The following is an 8,708-nucleotide window of genomic DNA, read 5'->3' as shown; positions in this document are numbered from 1 at the left end:
TTAAGAAATTTCTCCTGATATTCAGCTGAATTCAATTGGGGCATGATAATCTAAATTTCATATATATGCTCACAGGGTCTGAACTGGTGGTGACTGACCAGGAACGAGACTTGGGGGCATAGGAGCCAACTCCTAGAGGCAGGGGTAGCTTAACCCCCACAATAAAATATTTGAGGGGGTTAGCCCCCCCAAAAAAGTTGATGGGCATTACCACTCACATGCTATGTGTGTCATGTGATTGATTGGCCCCTTGGCTTGATCCAACAGGGCTCTTTTAAGTTTTTCTCCTTATCCTCCTGTGACTTCAGCCCATTAGGTCTAATACTGCTCTCTGAAAGTGCCCTCTTCTACATGACAACCTTCTGGTATTTAAAGAGAGCTACAATGTCCAATCCTTCAGTCTTTTCCAATGGTGAAGAGGAGGGGAGGAGGTTGTATGCTGAAAACTTACATAGTGGGGAAATGTAGAAATCATATTTCACTGTCAAACAACCAGATGATCTGAGCTCATGTATCAGCAGTTCATTGTCGTGAAGAATGATACCAAACAGACTGATCAATCATGCTTGATTTTGTTTTTAATCTCCGCCTTTATCCATAATTCTTCATTGACTTTCAAATATGATGGCAACATTTCGCCACCAGGTGTCACTGGGCACCAACTAAATCTACGAAAAACTCTACACTGCACAACTGTTGAGCTAGATTGCTAGGAGATCCTTTACAATGATCATATGTTTTATTAATAATATATGTTTATTGTCTGGTATGAATAGATTATTTGTTAGTTATTCAAAGGTGCTTCCTCTTTTAAAATGGCATCAACATTCTATTTGCTCAGCATCTCCCTACCAGAATCCTTACCCGATTCACTTTAATGTGTGCACTAGAGTGCATAGGGGCAATTCCTATGGTCTTCAGTTTTATATTTAAGACTAGAGCATAACATATCTTACATAGATTGCAAATGAATTTAAGTCTTGACACTCCCGTCTAACTGGTTTAGGGATTAAGATGGCTGTCTGTTTTGCTGGAAGAGCTGTGCATTTGACAGCTGCAGGAAGGTAGCTGTTCAGCTTATTGTCCCTCATCCAGACAGATGACAATGAGAAACAGAGCTGGGTCTGTGCCATCCACATGCAGATGGCACCTCTCTCCAAATTCCAGCAGCTTCATATAGCTGTTAAACAGCATGGGAGATAAGATGGAATCTTGCAGGACTCCACGGCACAGATTCTGTGGGACTGAGCAACAGTCCCCCAATGCTGCCTTCTGGAGCTGGTCTTGCAGGTAGGATCAGAACTACCAAATTGTCTCTCACACCCAGTCTACAAAGCTAATCTAACAGACAGGGCCCACTCACCCATGAGGCAAGGTGAGCCGACTGCCTCAGGTGGCAGAATTCTCTGGGGCAGCAGATCCCGATGTCAATCTTTATTCCTCCTTCTTTTCATGATGTAGATTTTCCCTCAGCCTTTCTTTCATGGCAAAGAGGGGGGTGCGATTTGGGGGTCCGCCTCAGGTGCCACTATGGCCAAGGGTCTTAAATAACTCTGGGAGATTAAGGAGAAACGATAGGGTCATCCTCCCCCTGTCTGGCTCCCCATAAAGGACATCAAGCATGGGGAGCAAGGCCACTTCAGTCCCAAACCCAGGTCTGAATCCAGAGTGGAGAAAGCCCAGCTATTACTGGACTACACCATCTGAGCAACCACCATCCTCTTTAAGAACCTTCTCTAAGAAAGGGCTATTTACAGCTAATCAGTAGTGCTTCCAAACAGTCAGCTCCAAGGAGGACTTCTTAAGCAGTGGTCACACCACCATCTCTTTTGAGTACAGCAGAAACCACTCCCTCAGGCAAAGACACTTTTGTCACACACCCCTCGCTGCCCCTTTCTGGCTACTCCTGATCAGGCAAGAAGAGCAAAGGTTGAGGGAACACAGGGAAGGTCAAACCTCTTGGTCATATTCTTAAACTGTAAAAGCTGGAAATGATCCTATAGTACCTGACCAGGCTAAATGTACAGTGGTACCTCAGGTTACATACGCTTCAGGTTACATACGCTTCAGGTTACAGACTCCACTAACCCAGAAATATTACCTTGGGTTAAGAACTTTGCTTCAGGATGAGAACAGAAATCGTGCTCCAGCGGCGCGGCTGCAGCAGAAGGCCCCATTAGCTAAAGTGGTGCTTCAGGTTAAGAACAGTTCTCCAGAATGAATTAAGTTCTTAACCCGAGGAACCACTGTAGTTAATAAATAATTTAAATCCCTGTACGTAGGAAATGTACAGATTAATACAAGTAAAATTATTTTGGAAAACTGTTTATGCATGTCTCCAAAGCACTTTCCACTATATACAGAGTTGTTACAGCAATCCCCAGCACCAAAATATAGATTCAGAAAAAGACTTTTGTGTTACCTAGTCCTATTAGGCTTCCATGGTTAACTCTCAGAAAGGCTAGGAAGTCTGCTGCTACAAAAACAACAAAGCGTCTTGACTGTGACACAATTGCTTGTGGAATAAAGCCAGTTCACCTGCAGGGGGCAGCAGAGACCATTGCTTGTTGACAGCTCCATTTCCCAAATAGAAAAGGCTGGGAATTTAGGCTCCTCCACGGCTCCTCCGGTTTATTGAGCGTTCATCATGATTTCCCCATAGGGAGGTTATATGATGTCAGCTCTTTACTGAGCACTTGTTTTGATTTGTTTGTGGGGAGCTAGCTATCCCACACTTTTTAGGCCATTCCTAGCTACAAAGATTCTGTTATTGGGGTTTTTTTGTTTTTAAAGTTGATTTGTTGCACCAGAGCTGCTTTAATTGCACAAACCTAATTTTGTAGAAGGCTAGTATTTCTCAAGCAGTGGATGGTAACTGAGCAGTGAGTGGGCCTTGGGCCACTTTCAGACTGGTTTCAGCAGCTTGCCAATTACCCAGAGGCTTGCTAGAGATCTTCAGAGAGACAGGACAGCTGTTTGTGTAGAATACTCTCACCTCTGGATTTCTTGTATTGAGCAGGGGTGGACTAGACCGATTGCCTGTAAAGCCCCTCCCACACTTAACAAAACTCTCAGCACCCTTAACAAACTACAGTTTCCAGGATTCTCTGTGGGAAGCCATGGCTGTTAAAATGGCACAAGAGTGTTTCAAATGTATGTTGACGCGGATGAGACATGAGGTGAAATAAAAGTAATAATAACTTGCTAGTCCGAATCCATACCACCAAAAGAGAGAAAATACATTCCTCCCAAAAAGAGAAGGCAAAAAGGCAATGGCCCATCCCAGTACAGTGGTACCTCGGGTTAAGAACTTAATTCGTTCCGGAGGTCCGTTCTTAACCTGAAACTGTTCTTAACCTGAGGTACCGCTTTAGCTAATGGGGCCTCCCACTGCCGCCGTGCCGCCGCCGCACGATCTCTGTTCTCATCCTGAAGCAAAGTTCTTAACCCGAAGTACTATTTCTGGGTTAGCGGAGTCTGTAACCTGAAGCATCTGTAACCTGAGGTACCACTGTATCCTGTTCTCACAGGGATCACCCAGATGCCTGGGGGAAACATGAGAGCAGGAGCTTTCAAGGAGAACTTTCTTCACTCTTGGGGTTTTCAGCAACTGATATTCAGAAGCTTTGCTGCCTCCAACCACACAGGCGCAGAGCAGAGCCATTGTGGCTAATAGTCATCAACAGCCTTCTCTTCCATGAATTTGTCCAGTCCTTTTTTAAAAGCCACCCAAGTTAGTGGCCATCACTGCCTCCTGTGAGAGAGCAGGTTACATGGTTTAACTATGTGCTGCATGAAGAAGGACTTTCTTTTATGTGTCCTGAATCTTTGAACACTCAGCTTCATCGAATGCCCACTAGTTCCACTGTTATGAGAGGGAGAGAAAAAGTTTTCTTGAGCCACTTCCTCTATGCCATGCATAGTGTTACAAAAACCTATCACGTTGGATTTTGCTCACTTTTCCTCTCAACCAAAAAGTCCCAAATGCTGCAACTTTTCCTCAGGGAGGGGGGCGTTTTGCTCCATCTCCTTGATCATTTTTGTTGCCCTTTTCTGAACCTTTTCCAACTCAACAATATCCTTTCTGAGGTGAGGTGACCGGAAATGGTCCACAATATCACAAATACAGTCACAACGTAGATTTGTATAATGGCGTTATGATATCAGAAGTTTAATTTTCAATTCCTTCCCACCTCCCAACATAATCAGGAATTCCCCAGGAATCTCTGGATGAGACGGCTTTTCCATTAGTCAACTCTTGTATTATTTTGCACTTCCAGAGCTGAAATGATCCTTCATCCATCTTCCATCTCTCGCTTCTAACCAAGTGAGTCTGTGAAAGTAGAAAGTGAGGGAATGTTAATCCAGAATCCTAATGGGCCAACCTTTCATCTGGGAAGCTCAATGTGCTTTTGCAAACATTCGCAGCAGCAGAGTGGGAAAGAGACATGCCGCAATTTCCACCAATCCTACCTAATTATCCCTCACCAATTGCTCTTTTTGTCTACTCACTGTGGCATTATGCATTGTTGGAACAATTACAGTTTCTAAGTGAAGGTTCCAGTGTCGTAAAATTTTAGGCCTTTTCTTTTTTTAAAAAAAAGCACACGCACACACACAATTATGTATCTTTTTAAAAAATGTATTTATACCTACACATGTAGCCTAAATTAAAGGCATGTGGTGCTCGGACCATAACATTACCATCCATTATCACACAAGGGAATGCTTTTATAGCACAGGAAGTAAGGAGAACAAAGTAATTGTTGGTGATGTAAGAGTTTTTATTTGTGAAGGATAGGAGAGCACAAGCCGTTTATTACTGGGGATATAATGAAAGCAAAACATTCAGGGTGGGCACGAGGCAACTTTCTCACAGGGCTGCATAATGTCCCTGGCAAATGTTTCAGTCCTATTTATGTGCTTTAAAAACTCCATACTGGCAGTTGTAACATATGCAGAGGCGGTACCTGTCTGAAAACATAGTAAATGGGTGGCTCAGTATCATTTAATTTTTTGTTTTTGTTCAAGCGCTCTTTCGTGATTTGATCTCAAACTACCAGGATGTAGTGGGTGGGTATTTTTTTTATTATTTATCTGTTAAGATCATGATGTTCCCCTGTGTTATTTCTGTTAGAATTTTATATATATCAATAGATATATAACATTAAGCATTCTGCTTAATACAGTGAAATATACACACAATCTTTAAAAAACAGTAGGAATTTTGTAATGGGGGGGGGGGCTTCCATAACTTTTTAAAATGACATCCTAATTAGACTCTCCTGCTGTATGTGGGAGAATCAAATTAGTTTCAAGAAAAATCCACTTGGTTAGCACATTCTGCTGTGCAATGAGCCCTGAAATTGTACACACACACAAACACACACACCATCCTTTTTTTAAAATGTATTTTTATTAAAGATTTTCTTGATTTACAAAAGTATGTGCAGTGTCTCTCTCTTGTATCCCCCCTCCCATGTAACATTTTTTACAAATCGGTTTCATTTGTTGAGACATTAGGAAGAAAAGGGGGAAAGAGGTGGAGGGGGAGGGAAAGATGAGTGAGGGTGGGGTCGGGTGGCGATGTTTCTATTTTACTTAATATATGTGTGGGGTTTTGTGTCAGCGTTGCTTGCGCAGGTTCTCTGCTGTTCACTTGTGTCCCTGTGGTGAGCTTTCTCTTCTTCCAGAGCTCCAGCTGGTTTGGGCAGCAGCTAAGCAGAGCCACACTAATTTCCACCTTCCCTGGGATGTGGATTGGGCATTTGTCTTTCTGCTTAAACTACCAATTAGGGGCAGCCTTAGAAAGCAGAGGTGCCAGACATCACTTGCAGGGCCTTGTCAAAAGAAGAGGAGGAGGCGGCAGAGATGGGAGGAGAGGAGTGTCAAGTCCTGGTTGCAGGAAGGTTATGGCTTTGTCACAGGGATGGTAAAACCAAGAAAGGAAAATAGCAACCAGTCAAAAACAGCAGCAGCAGCAGCAGCAACAACTGGGGAATCTAATCAATCAGAACAATATATTCCATTCCTTAATTACATAAGAGAAGATTGTGATTTTTTTAAAAAAAACAGATGGCGCAAAGGCTAAAGTCAAGTAACTGTATCAGTGCTCGTAGAATGATGTTGCATGTAGTTAGAAAAATATTGCCATGGTGTTGTTAGAATCATAAGTCAGCTGTAGAATGGGAAGGGACCACAAGTGTCATCTAGTCCAATGAGTTATGTTGAGGTGCATGCCAATAATAATAATAATAATAATAATAATAATACTGTAATAATAATGCCACCCACCTGACTGGGTTGTCCCTAGCCACTCTAAGAGGCTTGCAACAAATTAAACACATGAAACACAGTAAAAAAAATCAAACATTACAAACTTCCCCACACAGGGCTGCCTTCATATGTCTTCTAAAAGTCAGATGGTTCTTTATTTCCTTGGCATTTGTTGAGAGGGCGTTCCACAGGGCAGGCGCGACTACCAAGAAGGCCCTCTGCCTACCAAGAAGTACCAGTTCCTGACTTAGAAGTTCTCCCTTACCCGTCCCTTGGTGATGACATGTTAATAGTCATTAGATATAAAGTTCCATCCATTTGAAAAAAATGTAAGATCCGGACTGGTAGCAACACAAGAATGGGCCTTTTCTGTGGTGGTTCACCATTTGTGACATGCTTCCCCCAGGAATGGTCACCTGGCACCTTCATTAGGCATCCGGGAAAAACATTTCTCTATGAGCTGGCCTTTGGCTGATTAACATTCTGTGGCCCTTTAAATGTGTTTGTGTTATTGGTTGGTTTTTGTTTTATTATGTATTTTGTGTTCTTATTTTGCATTTTTCTGTTGTGAACCGCCCTGCGATCTTCAAATGAAGGGTAAAAGGTAAAGGGACCCCTGACCATTAGGTCCAGTCGCGGACGACTCTGAGGTTGCGGCGCTCATCTCGCTTTATTTTATACAGCTTCCGGGTCATGTGGCCAGCATGACTAAGCCGCTTCTGGCGAACCAGAGCAGTGCATGGAAACGCCGTTTACCTTCCCGCCGGAGCGGTACCGATTTATCTACTTGCACTATGTGCTTTCGAACTGCTAGGTTGGCAGGAGTCAAATGAAGGGTGGTGGTATACTTACCGTATTTAAAACAATAATAAATGTATCTTATTCCGCAGTAACAATCTTAAATAAATGTTCACTGTTAATGCAGCTTCCCTTTCTATTTTTTTATTTTCTTTAGTCATATCCTTGGGACAATTTTAAAGAAAACAATTACAACAGAGAGAAGTATGGTCCAAAAGTATGGTCCAGCCAAGTTTAAACACTTTTCAGCCATGCTGATTTCAGGAGGAGAGATTTATGCATGCACTTAACTCTCCCAATGAAATAAAGGAGGTTGAATGATATAAATGATACCTCAGCGAGATTTTTTTTTTATTCTTTCTATTCATGCTATGTTTAGAGTGGGCAAATTTTTATCCTTTGGGATTCTATTTTTAGTAGGGCCTAACTAGGGAGTCTAATGTAACCTGACAGTGCGTAGTGACAATGTTTTGTCTTCTCCTAGAAGAGTTCCTCATCACTCAAATAAAAAAATGTCTAAGCAGCAAGGCTGTTCACCTATAATTTAGGCAGATACTAAAAGACAGCAAGACGTCACAGGCAAATGCACAGAAAGAAATTAATTTTTTTTAAAGGAAGTGGAGGAGAAAGTGAAGTTGGGATAATTGCTAGAATTACTTTTAATAATCTATAACTTAAAATCCATTCTCATAAATCTTTTCTGCAATATTTCATATAGTTCTCCTTACAAAACTTCTTGTAGTCCTACAAGCATAGACAATTGATTACAATTGTCTTTCGAAGAACTCGCATATTTAGTCCAATCTTTCCAGAATTTCTGGTCCCGCTGGTCCATTAGTTTCATCTGCCATTCCTCCTTCGTCAGTAGTTCTGCCTGGTTCCATTTCTGTGCCAGTAATACCCTTGCTGCAGTTGTCACATATAAAAACAGCCTGATATTGTTCTCTTGCCCAATTCGTTGCCAACTTCCAATTTATTTGCACTACACCAAATAGCATCATAGAAAACTTTGCTACAGTCACAATTAGGTTATAAGGAAATGTTTTGTGACTCCTTTGATCCCAGATTACAACAGGATGTGGAGATGGTGCAATGCATTCTGTAATTGCCTAAATGTGAGTGTGCTACTTGTGACAACAATATAGGGGCATGTCAAATTACTTTATGCTTTGGAGAGACAGTGTGGTGCAGTGCTTAAATGGCCAGGACCAGAGAGAACAAGGTACAGATCTCCACTCAACCATCCAGCTCACTGGGTGACCTTGGGCCAGTAACTTTCTCAGCCTAACCTGCCACACAGGGGGAACCACCTTGAGCTCAATGGAGCAAAGACGAAATAAATAAATTTCCTGCAGCCTCTCCACCACCACTTTTCTTACATTGCCATCTTAGGCATGTCTACTCAGAAGTAAGTTCCTCTGGGTTCAATAGAACTTACTCTCAGGTAAGTGAATTACAGCCAGTTCCACAGACTTATTCTGTTTGCACATATCCATCTGTTTTGCAGTCTCTTACAAAGATTAGATTTTAGCTCCTTTCTTGTATTTATTTTTTGTTTTAAATAGGATTATTTTAAAGCCTTGGAAGCCCCATTCAAAACAGACTACATTATCCAAATTATAAAACAGCAATTG

Source organism: Podarcis vaucheri (genome assembly GCF_965113315.1).
Source record: "Podarcis vaucheri genome assembly, chromosome: 3".
Classification (NCBI taxonomy): domain Eukaryota; kingdom Metazoa; phylum Chordata; class Lepidosauria; order Squamata; family Lacertidae; genus Podarcis; species Podarcis vaucheri.
The sequence above is the reverse complement of the archived record's forward strand: the minus strand, read 5'-3'. Positions refer to the sequence as shown.